We start from the raw sequence: 18906 nt of genomic DNA, 5'->3' as shown, positions 1-18906 counted from the left end.
CACACACAAACTAAGACTCCATCTCTCTCTCTCTCCTCTCTCTCTCTCTCACACACACACACTAAGACTCCATCTCACACACACATGCTCTAGGCGGAGCATTTGTTCCTACCACCCTTCATCCAACCTTACCCATATGATAAACAATCACCTTTATTTACTTGCATAACATGGACAAATTCCACTTTACTTTAGTAGTCAGCAAACTTATCATCTGTACCCTTATAAAAAAACGAGTTGGTGGTGATGGTGTGCCTGCCATCTTGTAATACAGACTGTATGATCTATATCTGAGGATAGGAAGCAAACTATGATAATTTTACAAAAGATACCGGCACCTCTCTCCACATCATTATCTCTCGCAACCTCATTGCTCAGCAATTAAAAAAGGAATAAGTCTCTGGAACAATCTAGCAATGCATGGTGGCCGCTGCCACCTGCCGGCGCCGTCCATCCCCATGCCTCCACCCATTCCGACCACCAGTCACCACAACGCTCCACTCCTCCTCGCCTTATCTCTCATCTTTCATTTTTTCGATGACATTCTTGAGATACCAGTTTTCCGATAAAATTCTTGAGATATCACTAGTTTTTACACATGGGATTACTCCTGCATGGGTCAATCACAACAGGTGTTCTGTAAAAAAATGCATATTGATGTTCCGTGCAATGCACAAGAATCTTGCTTGTAATTATATAACGCAAATCACGAGCAGGAAGTGACATTTTTTTGACACAACCACGTTAACATGGCCACGTAAATCACTAGCTAAAGTAAATACCATTATAATTATATCCTAATGCAAAAGGTTGAGTACATGTCTGAAGAGTAGAGTCGCACACACGCACTCTGTCTCTCAGAATCTCTCTCACACTAGTTATGTGACGTCCACTTAAGCAGACATGTAATTTGTGCACCCGCGGGTACACGTGATGCTGCGCATTTATTTAAGCCGGAAGGCGAACCCAAACAGTAGCTGCATTCATTCCCCTCCCGCCGCCTCTTCTCTGGTCGCCGTCGCCCGATAGCCATGGGCCGGCCGAAGGTAACAACATACGCCATACTCCCGCCGGAGCGGAACTTTAATATGGAAATTTTAGTGGTCATGCATGCATCTTTTTGTGCTAGCGGTCGCTTCCCGCGGACGTGCGCGGGCAGTGGAAGAGGAAGGAGAAGGGAAGCGGGCTGTGGAGTAACGTTTTTACTACAATTTCCTAGGAAACTGAGTGCAATAATTGAGTAGTTTTGCAAACTACCAGTACTACACCTGAAACGGTTCAAAACCTATACTCCCTTGCCAGCGTGCGCTTCCCGCGTGAAACGGTTAGTGTTCCCCTGGAGCGTCAGTGCCGCATTAATGCCCAGCCAGAGCGGAGGCGACCTCTCACTGGCACCGGCTTTGAAGTGGCGCGACGGCCGAGAGAGTGCCGCTTCCCGATGCACGTGACTGCTCCGCGTCGAGACTGGCCATAGGCCCTGTTTGGATCCATGGGTTAGAGTTAGTTTGAGCTAGTTGGGGCTCAAATAGCCCTAAACTATCCAAGCATGAGGGTTTAAATTGGAGCAAGTTGCACCGAACCCACCAAAAAAAACTATCCCACCCAACAGGTGCTAACTGGAGATAGTTCTCATTGGGACCACTGAAAAATCACTTTTGTCTCTCCATGAAGTGCATTTATTGGCAATCTAAACCTGTCACCCAAACACCTCTTTGGCTATAGTTAGTTCAGGGTTAGTCATGAGTTAGTCTAACCTCTAGCTAAGTTAGAGTATCAAACAAGAGCAGTATAGGACATGCAAGTTGCTCAAAGCATACAGGCAAATTCGTATGTGAAAGGATTTTTTTTCTTTTTGAAAACGGAACGTGAAAGGAATTTTTTTAGAATGCTCTTGGCATGTCGCTAACATGTGATAGTTAACCGACCTCAACAGACGGCAGAAACGCCAGCCCGCCGCACTTTGATAGAGGCGAAGAGGGAGAAGCGATACAGGATGCTGGATTACTAGAGATAGGTGTCGCACGGAAGCCAAGAAATATGGAGATAGCATGGGTTAGCCATGTACTAGTATGATACTACACTGGGCTGCCGTGTTTCGTACTCTTCCAGTCCACTTTGGAGATGATTGGTTAATTTTATATCGCTGAATAATATTAAATATTATGAGTGCAGACGCTCCACCATGAGGTTCCTTGCTCCTTCTCGGTCGTCCGGAATCTATGTTCTTCCACTCTATTTTTTTACGTGAGCTTTGTTCATCCTTTTGCCAACATGCGAGACATCTAGCATCAAGGTGCACGTGTTATGCAAGGATAGTTCCTCGATATGAACATGCGTGGGACTGGAACTACGAGACGAACATGTACCCAAGAGTGGACGTACGAACCTGAGTAATGTAGCGCAGTAAGTGAAGTAGAAAGGCACAAATGGTATGAACATGCGTGGCATATAGGGTGTGTTTGGTTGCGTTCTCGTCTCAACATAGTTGTTCCCTCTTCATGCATGCTCAAATCAACACCCCTCTTCATGCATGCTTGTAGTGTATTTGTGCTAAACTAGTGTGAACTCATGCACCCTCCATACACTCTACCAAACACCCAAAAGTAGGTCGAGAAGGGAACTCTTGGGCAGCATTTGTCTCTTACTACGTACTACCACTAAATGTTCTACGTGCAATGCATGGTGATGTTATGGAGTACGTGCCTAAGTACTCTACTACTACTATATTAGTTGGAGGCACATATTAACTTTTATATTTGTTTACGTGTCTGCCCCGAGACCTTCCAACTAGACGTGTCTTTGTCTCCAGGTTGCACTTTGTATCATTCATACCACTAAGTACTACTACGTGTGGTCTCCGACCCAAAAGTGGAAGAAGTGGAGACGCTCTACCACGCTATTTTTTTACGCTGGGCTCTACCATGCTGTTCATGCCCCACTCCTTTCGCTGACGTGTGGGACATCCAGCACGTGCCGTGTTTGGCACCCTTCAGCAGAAGAGTTGAAACGCTAGCATTCATCAGAAATAAAAAATAATTCTAAATCGGTAGAGATACTATTTTTTTGCGAACCAATCAGCAGTGATACTATACCACGCGGTTTCCTTGCTCCTTGATATCAGAAAGAATACTTCCGTTCGCCAACATGTGGAAAGTCGACCATCCTGGTCCACTTGCCATGCACGCAGAACTCCAAGAGAGTCACCCAGGTTGTCGCGCCGCAGTAACAATGACTAATGAGCCATCAAATCACAGGCCCACTTCCCACTTTGAAGTTGCTTGGACGAAGGAACCATCATGACTTCATTGAATTCTGCTTCTTGAAGAAAACTACTGTACCAGCAGTACTGCTAGCTACAGTAGTTACTCCAACAGCGGCCTCCTTTCGTTCATAGGATAGGAATATGAAAATCATAGGAAGTGAGATTACATGCATCTCAATTCCTATAGAGAAAGAGATGCCATTTGATGCTTAGGATAGGAATTTTTCTACTTAGTCTAGGCCAATGTACTGGTAATTTGCTCTAAAAACTACAGTAGTAACTAGTAGTACTGGTACATGCTCGTACTCAGACACACACACACACTAACTACTAGCACTACTACTTCTCACATGCTAGCCAGACACCGTCGTTCTCCTTCCCGGCTTTGTCGGTGACACCCCACCGTGCTTGGATCTCCGCCGACCTCTCCGCAGCAGCGCGTGCGTCCTTTTCTTTCTTGCGACGGCGGGCCTCTCTTTTCTTGAGTGCTTTCTGACTTTTCCGCTCCCTCTGTGTGGCTTTGGCCGCCTCTTGCTCTACCGCCCATTCGGCCTTGGCATCTTCAAATTCCTCCCAAATAGTTGTGAGGTTGCGAGCGGCGATGAACTCGGCACGGCGGGATGCCATCGCTTCCCTACTATTTTGTGTGCGGTCATGGGCGGCGAGGAACTCGGCGCGGCGGGATGCCATCGCTGCCTTACCGGTTAGTGTGCGGCGTGGTGGCATGAACGACGCTTGGTGAGAGCTCTGGGGTGGAGTGGCCGGACAACCGTATAGTGCATTGGTTTATCAAGAGCTCAAGGATAGAAGACGAAGCAAATTTGGATTCCCCTTCAATCCTGGTCATTTATTACCTAGTAAAATGCATTGGCGGTCATCGAACTTGTCTTGATAGCTCACTTTGATCATTGTATACGAGATATGGTGATTATATGGTCACTGGCTCAGCGTATAGCTCCATATTTGTCTGGTTGACCAGTCAAACAGTCTGCATGTGCCTCATCAGCTCGTGTTCTTTATCTATCTACGCGGGCCTACCTATCAATGGAGAAAGAAATACTGTAAAAACCAAAAGTATGCTAGAGTCCGGACCGCTTCCGGAGCCCGCTCTCACCGCCCTGGCCCCTCAAGATGCCAGCTGCCCGCCGCATGCATGCATAGCAAGTAGTACTCCTTATGTGGAGGAGAGAGAGGCATTAACAAAGTCAAGGAGTGGGCTCTGCAAGAGCCCGTCTCTACACGTGCTCCTAGGTATAAAAAAATAATTCTAAAAAAAGGCATAAAAAAGAATTGTGTCTTAAAAAAGAAAGGTAAAAACATTTTAGAGGAAATAGATAGAGAGAAAGTGAGAAAAAGCTGTAACCTGGGCATTACATGAGGAAGGAGGGAGTGGTGGACATGCCAAGTTCATTGGGCTGCCGTGTTTCACACTCCTCCGTCGTAACAGTGGAGAAAATAGCTTTCATAAAAAAAAACAATGAATACTCGTTGCTCGTCCACTATATCGGAAAGAATACTTTCATTCGCCGACATGTGGGAGGTCGACCATCCTGGTCCACCTGCCATGCACAAAATTATCCTGGTCTACCCCGGTCGTATCGCAGGCCCAACCTTTCCCACTGTAAGTTGTTCGGACGAAGGAACCATCATGACTTCGTTGAATTCCGCTTCTTCAAGAAAACTTACTGTATCCGCAATACTGCTACCACACGCGAAGACTGGACGGCACTGTACCACGTCATATCACTGAAACCCACTAGGGAAAACTAGCCCACCTAGGTCATCTATTTTGGAACAGAGGGAGTACGTCTCTGCACTGCTATGATTTTGTGTTGCACGTCATATCACTGAAACCCACTAGGCCAAACTAGCCCTCCTAGGTGATCGATCCCTAAGCCTACAATTTTAGGAGCTAGGGCTATTGGTCGTTCAACAAGGGATAAGTATAAGCGTACCACGAGCTCATCAGCCCCAACGTTTCTCATCGGTGAGTGTTTTACAAGTATTATAGCTCGCACAGTAGCTAGCCTACTAACACCAAGAATCATCAAACAAGCCCTGCTGATATGATAAACAGTTCAAACTTACATCTAATCATGCCATATATTACATCAAAAGCTGGTGAGGATACATCTGTTTCCATAACTCGGAGAGGGTTCGCATGATTCATCGCATGATTCACTATCAAACAAAATTAGCAAGATCCGCCCACACAAGACAGTGCACTAGCCCTAAGATGGTTTGATAACACGCAACGTTCTGGTAATTAAACACAGGGCAATGCAAACTACCCTGAAGGATTAGCCCGACCAACTATTTCTTGTCATCGATCTCTCGGGCAATGACCACAGCACGGATAGCAGCATGGGAATCGATTTCTAGGGTGATGTCTGCAGGACTGACCGCGACATCGGAATCGATCTCTGGGGCGATGTCCACAGGATGGACAGCGGCATCAGAATCGATCTTCGGGGCGATGCCAACAGGACGGGCCAGGACATCAGAATCATCAAGGACGTCCACCGGCACCTGCACAACCCTAACATATTAGCAAGCACATTGCAAATAATCAAAAACCACAACTATGGTAATAAGCCATTATTTTTTACATTGTGCAGCTCATCGGGGGATCTCATCCCTCCGGGGGCCATCTCCTCGTCCTCGATGGGGGCCATCACCTTTCCAGGGGAATACTTCTTCTCAACGGCGACTATCTCCTCAAACTCGGTCTTGAGCCTCACATAGGTGGCAATCAGAGTTCCTGGGGTAGGCACGGTGGGGCCCTTGCCGTTCTTCCAACTTCCTTTGAGGAGTTCGTCCGCCAACGTCCTCAACTCTTTGGCCAATGCTTGTTTCTTGGAGTTCTTCGTCTCCATGGGTTGGCCCGCCAACATGGTCAACTCGTTGGTCGGTGCTCGCTTCCTGGAGATCGCTGTCTCTAGTGGGTTGTCCGCCGACAACTCTTTGCCTAGTGCTCCAGGATCCATCAATGAACTGACAAACAAAAAGCAATCGAAAGGAAACCACAATCACAATGAAAACGGGAAAAGAATAGGATATGAGAATCGGTCGGTGCTTCACAAAAAGAAGATTCTTGGAATGAAAATATAGTAGCATAACTGATTCGCCCACCTTTCATTCGTTGGTACAGAAGAAAAATGGCAGAAGTGAGTAGCCTGGTGTGAGGTTTTCTTCAAGAAAGGGAAGAAAGGGCTTGAACGAGCGCTCCAGTAAAATGATGGTTGCTTCATCCAGTCCAACTTGGAGGCCACCTTACCACTACTGGTAAAGGTGTGGGTTTTGTGATATGACGGGTCATGACGGCCACACCGGGGTTACAGGTGAGTCTCGACTGTAGCACCTCGCTGTGATTTGGTGGATGGCACGCGGGCACGGATGCTTTGAAATGTCCCGCATGTAGATAGAGCGGCTAGTCATATAGGAGTGCTCAATATTGTGCACTGCGACCAAGGCGGAGAGGAAAATGAGAGAACTACGCAACTAATGCATGAGTTTAATTAGGGTAGTTTTGTAAAGTACGAGATACATTCCTCCAATCGCAAAATTCCTTGGTTCATGAGGTTTGAGATTTGAGCCCTATAAACTGGAAGGGAGGGAGTACTGCACACGCTGTAGTCTGGTCACTTGTTGAAATCTCTAGAAAGGCAAATACTCCTTTCCGGTTTACAGGGCTATACTACTCCCTCCGTCTAGGTGTTTAAGTCATCTTAGGCTAGCCATAGTGGGAGTAACTTAGCTTGTAACATAGCGCACTCCAAGAATTTTTTGCTTACGTGGCAAGTAATTAATGAGAGGTGGTAACATAATATGTTACTGTAACATAGCCCTTTTCAAGATAAGATGAGTCTACAAGCTAATAAATGAAGCCATCTAAAATACTACTATTATGTTACTTTGCATTATGAAGGTAGTAATTTAGGCTAGTGTCATATGCATGACACTAGTCTAAGTTACTCCCCACTATGACCAGCCTTACGAAAACCAAATAGTCCCAAAACACTTAGGCGCGGTGCATTAACTTCTACCTTGTTTCTTGTTTCTTGACATATCAACCAATAAGAGATGAGAGGTGTGCATGCTTTTAATGACTTGCAATGGCTAGTTCATTGCATGCAATGCTATTAATTAGCAAATAAACATTGGTGACCCCAGGAGGAAACGGTGCTAAGCGCGTGGACCTATGCAGAATGAGTATCAACCAATGGATAATGGAGTTTAATTGTTAAACAATAGCAATTTTGTCTCATGCAAGAGCCTGGCTAGTACTCCAAGGAACCGCACCACGCGAGCGTTCGCAACTGCCACGTTCGGGTTGCGCTTGGCTCTTCGCCTCTTCGAGAAGACGAACAATAATGATTACTCCTACTTCTACAGTATCGAATGCACCACTGCATGTCCGTCCACCTCATGCGGGAGGGATAGCGAAAGCTTCAACTTACTGCTCCTGCTTTTGCGTCCATGACAGGTGGGCCTAACAGGTGGTTGGCCCTCCTGTCATGCAGCCAAAGGCAGGTGCAGTTAAGGCACCGAAGCTCAGTCCGCGAGGTAGAGGGCATTGTAGTAATGAAATTTCTCGGTCTTGTACGAGTTGACGAAGATAGGGGTTGCTTGCTTGCTAGGGTTGCTCACTACGTATATATAGGCCGGAACCTTCGTGCTTGCTTGCTAGGGTTGCTCTATTCACACACTCTCATCCTCTCCCTTCAAAAAACACAGGCTTTCTATCCTCACCGCTGGTTATAGATCCGGATGTATCCCCCTTCGCCGGTGAAGGGGAGGAGGGGCAGCGTTTAGGCCATCGTCGACAGCGAGGGAGGAGACCCACTGCCGGCCGCACTGTTATCTCTGGCCGAGCGCCGGCGTGGGAGGTCCTCGATCCCTTTGTTGTTGCCTGTGGGCGGATCCGGCCTCCCGCCGCCCACCTATCCACATCCCGACGACCTTCAGGTATATCTTCGTTCGAAACCGCCATAGCTCTACTTCCCCAGCTCGCTACGTCGCTGCATGTGCATCATTTTCTACCTCTCAGCCCCTCTCGATCGGATGGTCCAACGTCACATATTTTTTTCTTCTATTGTTAGAGGTAAAGCTACTTCATGGAGTCGAATCTTGTACTCCCTCCGTCCGAAAATACTTGTCATTGAAATCGAAGTATCTAGATGTATTTTAGTTCTAGACACATCCATTTTGATGACAAGTAATTCCAGACAAAGGGAGTACTTGGTTCAAAAAAGAAATAAAGTGGGGGTGGGGGAATTTACTATGTACATCCAGTGGCCAAGCTAGCACAGGATCATTGGGAGGGGCAATGGCAAAATATGGCTTTATGAAGGGGTAAAAGTCCCTATTTTCTCAATCTATGTCATCTTAAAAAAAAATTCTTCACAAAAGCTACCAGGTTTGGAGGGGCCACAACCCCCTCAGGCATACACATAGCTCTGCCTGTGTGTACATCGGACTTGGTACAAACAGGAAGGAAAGGGGGTGAAAGTAGTACAGACTGGTCATCCAACCGGTCTCTTGGTCGAAAAGGGAAATATAGGGGTAACGTTGTACACAGTGGTATGACCAGGACTAGATTTTCTATCCACACATAGGAGTAGGTGGCTAGAGTGAACAAAAATGGGACCAACCCAGATATGTTTCTTGGATGTTTGTTTCTCGGGGCAACAAACTATGAATCACCACTTTATGCCCCTGTTTACGTACATGGTGCTGGACTGCTAGTGCACCCGCTGTTATAAGCCATGACAAGTTTAGCCAAATGTTTTTGCCTATAATGGTTTGAGACTCTGACTGTTTCCTTTGTGCCTTTTTGTGCAAACAGGGATGTCCAATTCACCTGCTGTTGTGACCTTTTGGTGCACTGCACAAAACTCTTCTTAAAAGAAGTGACTTTTGTGTTGTTTAACTAGAATGTCAGAATGGAACAGTTGGTTCATTTTGGTGGAACTGCACAAAGGGAGATTTGTGTTCCAATCCTCATCATCCATATTGGCGCCATAACCTTCCTTTAGGTAAGAATGATATTTAATGCATGTGTTCATCTCTATTTTCCGACTGCCATGAAACAGTGCCAAGGCGATCTTGCTGAAGCCAGAGGCCTCAGTCGAGACCATTCAAGGGCTTCGGCAATGACTACCTTACATGTGAGACGATCCTCCAGGGAGCCCTTCCACTTCTGCTGTCTCACTTATTTAATTAGGAGTACTTAAGTACCACTAATTTATTACTGCCTAATTTTGTTGTTGGAGTTAAACAAATCTTTAGTAGGACCCTATGTTGAATCATGTACGTGTGTATGTTTGTCTATGGAGGTGAATCATGTGGTGGAGCAGGGAGGGAATATTATTAGTGTCATGACATAATAGTGCTATTGTTTTGCATGTCAATTTATTGCCATTGGTTCAATGAGGCAATGTTTTGCGTATTGTCCATCATGAATTTGATGCTACTGGTTGAGTAATATGCTAATGTCTTCCTATCCTTTCTCACTAAGCTAATGAAGGTTTCACCTTGTTCCTACTTGTGCAAACAGGGATCATGTTGTGCCAATCATACATTAAATGGAACTACACAAGACAATACAACGAACTGTATCCCAGACAGTGCTTTAACTCTGCTGGAAGTTCTTGATAATCTTTCGATATAATCGCAACACTTGTAAACAAGAGTGATTTCAACCATACATTTGAAGTGCACAAAAATATATACTATTGTGTGATTCTAGTGAGTGCTTTATAATCTAGAAGTTCTTGATAAGCTTTTTTTCTCAGGTTGGTACGGGCCTAAGGCCTTCATCCATATTAGTTAGATGTCATCTCTATTTGTATCGTGCTACTGTCATGAGAAACTCCTTTATCTTTGCACATTAAAGTTTTGCAACCTATGATAAATGGCAATGCTTTGAGTGTTGAGTTGAGCTAATTGGCACTGATTAAATAAACTAATACCTCTCTTTAAGCAGGACTACTATGTTGCTAACTTTACCCATTAAGATAATGAGGGTGCTTCTATTTGTTAGTGTATGTTTCATAAACTAGTCCCACTATTACAGTAATCTCACTCTGTCAATATATGTGCGAACAGGGATGCTCGATTTTGGTGGAACTGCACAAAAACGTTGGGTGCTTCATTGCCTCAACAGCTTCCGTCCTTTCCTGTCAGTTGCTAAACTCCGCATGCTTTCTTCCTTTGTTGTTAGTCGCTTGGCTTATCTCGGCTTCCAGTCAAATGAAATAGTAATTGATATGCTACCTCACACAGGTTGGTACTGGTCTTTATCCTGATTATTGTGCCTTTCATATGTATTGGTAATTTGGTATTGTGCTACTACTCGCCGATTTCATAAAGGAGTAATTTGGAGCCTGAACTCGCTGGCAAATCATTACATCGGGTGATTTCAGTAGAACTGCACAAAATGATCAGATGGACAGGTACTTATGCTGCTGCTATGTACTCCAAAGTTCACTCAGACAAGCATCGATGTTGACAAGAAGTGCCTATATTCATTCGAGTATCAACCGGCGTCAACCAATTGTCAAACTCCAAGTGTTAGGAGAGTGAACGCCAAAAATATTGCTTGGTGCATAGCCCAGAAAAATGCAGTCTAGTCTTTGGTCCCAACTTGTGCCTTTTGGTTATCGGCACATATGGTAGCGAACTATATGGCATGGAGTCTAAAGATTCCAGACAAGTTGGTTGACGCATATATTCATCTGGCACTTAATCAGTCTGCACGCCAAGGATGCTCCATTTCAGTTGAACTGCACAAAAAATTTGGGTGGTTCATTTTCTCAACTGCCTCCTTCCTCGTCTTCTATGTAGAATTTTGGCGAGATACAGGACCAAGATAACGCAGTAAACTGGTTGGATGAAAGTAGTGGCCAAGTTGCTCAAACCTCCCTGCGCACGAGGCCACTATTTGAGGATAAACCGACAAGCAAAGTTCAGATTGTCTGTGCTGCCTCTTATGTACTTGAAAGTTTACTCGTACAAGAACTAATTTTAGCAAGAAGTATCTCCGATTGAACACCATTTACCAGTCTGTAACCTAGGTAATTAAAGTTCGTCCATGGATCATATTGGTTGTGATCTCAATCATTTGGATGCATAAACATACTGAACATGCGTATATCTGAATCTTTTTGTAAATTATGTATGAATATTGTCGTGTGATCTATCAATCATTTGGATGCATAGATATGTTGAGCTTGTGTATATATGAATCTTTTGAGTTGTTGATTGTGAATGTTGGCTATGGATATGAATGTGTCCTGTGAACCTGAGTTTGATATGAATGTTTACCTTTTCTGTTGTATTTGTGTGTGAACTTGTTAGTATGCCTACTATGGGGTATAAAACGTAGGTCTCTTATAAAAGTAATGCTGTGTCCAATTTATGTTTTCCCTTCTAACCACCGCGGCTGTGCTGCCGCGCACCCGAACCAGTGAAGTTTCCCACACCTCTCCATCTGCGATCCACTACAGCTTAATAAATAGTAACGTCTTCGGTTTTAGCCCGGTTTTCCATAGATTAACCAGGCAATTCTCTTCTTCTTAATTAATCGACGAGGCAATTCTTTTGCCTCCGTTTCGGAAAAAAATAGTAACGTCTAACTGAGCCAGTTAGTTAGATGCGTACACTTGGTGTAGTAGGATCTTTATTTAGTTTGATGCATACACTTGTTCTTTTTTGGTAGCCCTTTTGTAATGATGGCTAATGTTTGGTTTGGAAGAGAGAGCTGCGTCTTCACTCTTCTGGCCTGGTTACTACTTCTGTTGCACCCCCAGTCCTGGTTGTTGCTGCTGCTGTTTCCAATGTACAATCAGTAGTATATTTCGTCTGTTGGTTGAATAAATGTGTTGTTAGAATGACAAACACAATGTTTTGGAAGTCATTGCACGGTTCGATCCTTTAGTGACACGTACCGTACGTAGCGCATACTATTTATCGTACGGAACACATTTTTTTTGAAACTCGGAACACATTTTCCACTTGTTGGTAACATGCAGCCCACTGATGAAGGCCCAATAGAGAAGCCCATACTTAACTGGAAGGGAGGCTCTCACATGAATCCGGCCCAGGTACATGCTCATGGTCCCCTAAACATAAATAAGTAAATAAATAAAGCTAAATGCTCATGCACCAGTTCTTTGGGGAAATAGGTAGCCCAGTATTTCTTTTTGAAGAATACCCAAGCTAGGCCTATTTGTTTTCTCCGAATTACTGGTCTGCAAATCTTTCAAGACGAGGAGGGACGCATTCCGGCCTGGCTTAAGAGTATGGTCAATGTCTGTTAAAAGTAATATCAAAAGGGGTTGAAAATTCCAAAAAAATTATAGCAAATGGGATATAAGTTTGTTTTTTTTGTTTTTGTTCTTCACTGATATCTTATACGTATTTCATTGGATTTAACATGACATAGTACTAATTTATTTTTAAATTTGCTTTAGTATGGCTAATAATTTTTGGATTAAGAATATTTCGTTCCCCGGCAAAAATTAGCGAATTTTCAAAATTTCCCACATATTTAGTTAATTTTTTGACCATGGTACTGACCAGAAAATGGCCAACAATTCTAAAAATGGAAAACGGGCTGCAATAAATTCCATATGAATTAGAAAATGAGTAAAAATTATAAAAATAATAGCAAATGGGCTGTACACGCCACAGATTTCGAGGCTGACTTGTTTAGCAAGGCTTTGTCAGTGAACACACGATTCTAGCAGCAATAAGTTTTGGATGTCCATCCAACGGCCGACGTGCTTCTTCAATCTCTGATCTTCCTGCTCCAGCCGCCTAAACTAGCGCCGGCGGGACTGCCTGCTCCCTCCTCTTGTGGCCCGCTTTGATGCCGCGCAGACTTCCTCGACCCACCCTACTCCCTCCGCTGGCCTGGCCGCACGTAATCAACTGCCTCCTTATTACACGAAAATAAATGATTCCTCCCACTAACATCTGGGGCGCACCGGTTGGGAGGCTGACCTGTGGGCCTACTAAGTTGACGCATACGCAGGGCTTGTCAACTTAGTCAACAAACGATTCTAGCAGCAGTAACTGTTGGATTTGAATCGAACGGTCCTGCTGCTTCTTCAATCGCTGCTCTTCTTGCACCAACCGCCCGAACCAGCGTCGGGGAGACCTCCTGCTCCTGCCTCTAGTGGTCGGCTGTGCTGCCGATGAGGCCTCATTGCCCCCTACTACTCCCACCGCTAGCCAGGCCCTGCGGCGACGGCAGCCTCACACCGTAGCCGAACCAGTGAACCCTCATACTCCTCTCCGCGTGGGCATCCACTGCAGCGTCTTCCCCGGCTCCGCGTCGTCCCCTTCCTAGGCCTCGCCGTCGTCCACCACCTTGGTGCTCTCGGCGCGGCGTGGTCAGCGTGGTCAACGACATTCCATTGGAAGAGTACTGTACGTGGAGAGGCTGACAGCTGGGTCCACGACCACGGCCTAGTTTTTTTGTGATTTGCCAAGTAAGTCGCTTTGTCAAGCCTGTTGGGCTGCAAATCTTTCAAGACGAGGAGAGCTTTCATTCGGCTAGCCGAGAAAATGGCCCATCAGTAATGAGAAATGGGTTGTACATTTTTAAAACACATCAAACCGGCAATTAGTTTCAAATATCTTTTCTTCATTTCGAGATTTGAAATTACATTTTATGCGTGGAGAATTTGTCGGATTTTATATTGATATACATTTATTTTCAAAATTAGTTTGAATGTGAGTCGAAATTTCGAGATTAAAAACAGTTCGGACCGCACCGAAATATGCAAAATTTCGTATAATTTTTTAACCGTGGCCACATTACGGGCTGTAATGCTAACAAAAAGAATATGGGCTCCAAAAAAACATTAATAATTAGCAAATGGGCTGTAAATTATTAGAAATAATGGCAGATGGGATGTATGCTGTTTTCCATAGATTTGAGGCTTTCCTAAAAAAAGGTTGACGCACAAGCAGTGACTGTTGGATGGCCATCCAACGGCCGTCGTGCTTCTTCAATCTCTGCTCTTCGTGCTCCAGCCGCTCAAACAGGCGCCGGTGGGACTGCCTGCTCCCTCCTCCCCGCGGTCGGCTCTGCTGCCGCGCAGGCCTCACCGCCCCACCGTAGTCCCATCACTGCCCTCGCCATCCCTCTACTCACCCACACCTGCTGTTATTCTCCGGCGACAGCAGACGAACCAGTAAACCCTCATACAGTCGTACTCCCCTCCGCGTGGGAAACAACTGCCGAGTCTTCCCTGCCTGCGTGTCATTCCCTTCCTAGGCCTCGCCGTCGTCCACCGCCGTGGTGCTCTCGGCGCAGCCTGGTCAACGTGGTCAACGACCGACATGCATCTGAAGTGGACTGTACGTGGAGAGGCCGACAGCTGGGTCCACGGCCGCACGCAAGGAAATGCCTCCTTATTACGCGCAAAATAATGATTCCTCCACCTGACATCAGGGACCCACCGAAAGGGCCTCTGTATTTCACGAAAGAAACGTTACCGCCGCTGACAGCTCGGACCCACCAGCTATATCTTCGCACGCAAGGAAGTGCCTCCTTATTACGCTAAAAAAATGAATACCCTCTGCTAGCTGGGACCCACCTTGGTGGGAGGCTGACTTGTGGGCCTACTAAGTTGACGGGGATGGAGGGCTTTGTCAACTTAGTCAATATGCACGATTCTAGCTCTAGTGACCGTACGATGTCCATCCAACGGCCGTAGTGCTTCTTCAACCTCTGGTCTTCTTGCTCCAACCGCCCAAACCAGTGCCGGTCGTGCCTCGTGCTCCTGCCTCCCGTGACCGGCTGCGATGCGGCAGAGGCCTCACCACCCCCTACTGCTCCCACCGCTGGCCAGCCCATCCCTCTACTCACCCACACCTCCTGTTATTCTGCGGCGACGGCAACCTCACACCGCAGCAAACCAGTGAACCCTCGTACTCTTCTATGCATGGGCATCCACTGCCGCGTCTTCCCCGGCTCCACGTCGTCCCCTTCCTAGGCCTCGCCATCGTCCACCGCCCTGGTGCTCTCAGCGCGGCGTGGTCAACATGGTCAAGGAATGGCTTCCATCGGAGTGGACTGTACATGGAGAGGCTGACAGCTGGGTCCACGGCCGCAGCAAGGAAGTGCCTCCTTATTACGTGCAAAATAATTATTCCTCCACCTGACAGCGGGACCCACCGGACGGGCCACCGTATTTCGTGAAAAAACATTTCCACCTGACTGCTGGGACCCACCAGCTACATCTTCGCATGCAAGGAAGTGCGTCCGGGCAAAAAAAAAACGATTCGCCCCCTAACTGCTGGGACCCACCAGCTACATCTTCGCACGCAAGGAAGTGCCTGACAGTCGGGACCCACCTGGTCGAAGCGTACGTAGCATTGTCATTCTGGTCGTGAACGTGTACGTACATAATGGTCGATGTAGAGGCGTGCACGTGTCGTAGTAGAGGCGTGCACGTGTCGTAGTAGAGGCGCGCACGTAGCATACACGCACTGTTCAAGAATTCATCCGATTAACCAGTTAACTTGCCGATTAATCCCTACTCATAGGGTCCCCGAGTAGCCGATTACCCGATAAATTGTCCGATTAATTGATTAAATGGCCGATTAACTTGCCGATTAGCCTATTAATCCCCTACTCACCATCCGACTGAGCAGCCACCAGTTAACAATTTCCTCAACAATGTTTACACGTACGTACAGCGGCCAGGGTGCAAGAAAGAAAATACGGCCACATATGTGTACATACGGGTGGGGTCTCGAACGCCTACTCGCGCATACGTACGGCCAGGGCTCATGTACATGGTTGGGTCGGAACGGAGAAACAACGTCGTCGTCGTGTTCATGGGGAGGCAACGGAATGCGTCGTCTTCATGGGGAGGCAACGAAATGCGTCGTGTTCATCGGGAGGGCTTGGATGGAACAGGCAATGGAAACGAGGCCTGGCGTACCACAGAACGGAGGAAACGGCCTTGTGTTCGACCGGCCACGTTCGAAACGGGATCATGTTCATCGGGAGGGGTCTGGCGTACTGCAATTGGATGAAACGGACCTCCTACGGTCGAAACGGGGGTCCTGTTGATCGGGAGGGGTGTGGCATACCGCAAAACGGAGGAAACGGACTTGTGTTGGAGCGCTACGGTCGAAATGGGGGTCCTATTCATCGGGAGGGGTGTGGCGTACCGCAAAACGGGACTCCACGGGATACTGTTCATCTCCACCGTAGACCCCCTCCAGCCTCCACGAGCTACTGTTCATCCACCGTCGACCTCCTCCAGCCTCCACCTGCGACTGTTCATCCACGGGCTCCTGTTCATCCAGCCTCCACCGCGCGCTACTCCACCGGCTACTGTTCAACCACCCCTCCACCGTCTACTGTTCATCCAGCCCTCCACACCACGGGGTCTTGTTCAACCACCCCTCCACGGGCACCCCTCCACCGTCTACTGTTCATCCGGCCCTCCACACCAGGGGGTCCTGTTCAACCACCCCTCCACCATCTACTGTTCACCCATCCCTCCACACCACGGGGTCCTGTTCATCCACCCCTCCACGGGCACCCCTCCACCATCTACTGTTCATCCGGCCCTCCACCACACCACGGGGTCCTGTTCATCCAGAGGCAACGCCACCGCTCACTGTTCATCCAACCCCCCCCCCGGCAACGCTCACTGTTCATCCCATTGATCGGCTTCAGTTAGTAGTAGTAGCGAAGGAATCGCTCGATCAGGTTCAGTTAACAGCCATCGATCGATCGCTCGGGTTCAGTAACGCGTAGCCTGCAGTGCAATCGCTCGGGTTTAGTTAGAGCCCAACGCCTCGCTCGGGTTCAGTTAGAGCCAATGCCTCGCACACACGCGCGTATGTGTACGAGAGAAACGCGCATCGCTCGGCCCCCGACCTCCCACCGTAACCGGGAACTCCCCGAAATTTTCCTCCCCCTCGCTTCTACCACGGTTTTTTCCGTCATGGATGGCCCAAAGAATGTCATGCAGCTGCATCTCCGGCCCGCCCAGGACAAAAAGCCCATTTTCTGTCATAATTTTTTGTCATAGAAGTAGGAGCCCACCACATCTATGATGATACCGGGTTTTGTCACAATTATCGTCATAGAAGTGTCATATGTATGACAGGAAAAAAATTCATTCGGCCCAAAATGTCACGGATGTGTCTTTTTTTTGTAGTGATGGCATAAGCAACTATAATCTCTAATTGTCATTGCAAACATGTTTATTCATAATAGGCTGAATCAGGAACAATGAACTAATCATATTTACAAAAACAAGAGAGGTCGAGTTCATACCAGCTTTTCTCATCTCAATAAGTTCATCATATAGTCATCATTATTGCCTTTCACTTGCACGACCGAATAGTGTGGATAATAATAATAGTGCACGTGCATTGGACTAAGCTAGAATCTGCAAGCATTCAATTCAAGAGAGAAGACAAGGCAATATGGGCTCTTTTGTCAGATCAACAATAATGCATATAAGAGCCACTTTAACAATTTAATCATGATCTTCTCCTATCGACCCCCAAAGAAAACAAAAGAAATAAAACTATATACACGGGAAAGCTCCCAACAAGCAAAAGAAGAACAGGAAATCTTTTGGGGTTTTCTTTTTAATTACTACTACAAGCATGGAAAGTAAACTAATTAAAAGCTACAACTAATTTTTTTTCTTAAGGTTTATTAAACACACAAGAAGAAAGCAATAAAAAGGAAATAAACTAGCATGGATAATACAGTGAAAAAGTATGAGCACCGACATCTAGCAATGAGTGTGTGGACATGAATGTAATGTCGGTGAGAAATACGTACTCCCCCAAGCTTAGGCTTTTGGCCTAAGTTGGTCTAATGCCACGTATGGCTTGGCGGATATCCAAAGTTGTAGTTGGGGTCGTACTGAGATGCAACATTCATTGCATCGTGGGCTGCAGCTTGGAGGCGAGCTATCTCAGCCCTCCTCTTATACTCTTCCGCCTCCTCTCTGGTTATAAAATATCTCCCTTTTGCCTGAAAATCAAAGAAAGTATAAGCAGGGAGAGCGACGTGATAGGTGCGTTGTCTGTCAAAGATTAGTCGGTACTGGAGGAACTGATCGTTCCTCTCAACAAACTGATGACGAACCATAGCCTCATAATCCAAATAAGCAGGAGGCAACTCAATATCATCCTCACGTATGGTTATACCAAGAAAATTAGCTATGCGGGTTGCATAAATTCCACCAAAGAAATCTCCATTAAATCTATTAAGATGCAACCTACGTGCAACAATGGCTCCCAAATTATAAGATTTATCTCCTAACACAGCACTCCTAAGAATACTGAGGTCAGGGACACACATGTGACATGCTTCATCTTTACCGTTAATGCATCTATCTATGAAGAGAGCAAAATAATGTATAGCAGGAAAGTGAATGCTCCCTATGGTAGCTTGTGCTATATCTCTAGATTCCCCCATAGTTATACTAGCAAGAAAATCTCTAAATTCAGATTTGCAAGGTTCACTAGCACTACCCTATTGTGGAAGTTTGCAAGCAGTGGTAAAGTCCTCTAAGTCCATAGTATAAGAATTTTCATAAAGATCAAATAAGACAGTTTGAGAATTGCGTGAAGATGAAAATTCA

Source organism: Triticum dicoccoides, chromosome 5A (genome assembly GCF_002162155.2).
Source record: "Triticum dicoccoides isolate Atlit2015 ecotype Zavitan chromosome 5A, WEW_v2.0, whole genome shotgun sequence".
NCBI lineage: Eukaryota > Viridiplantae > Streptophyta > Magnoliopsida > Poales > Poaceae > Triticum > Triticum dicoccoides.
The sequence above is the reverse complement of the archived record's forward strand: the minus strand, read 5'-3'. Positions refer to the sequence as shown.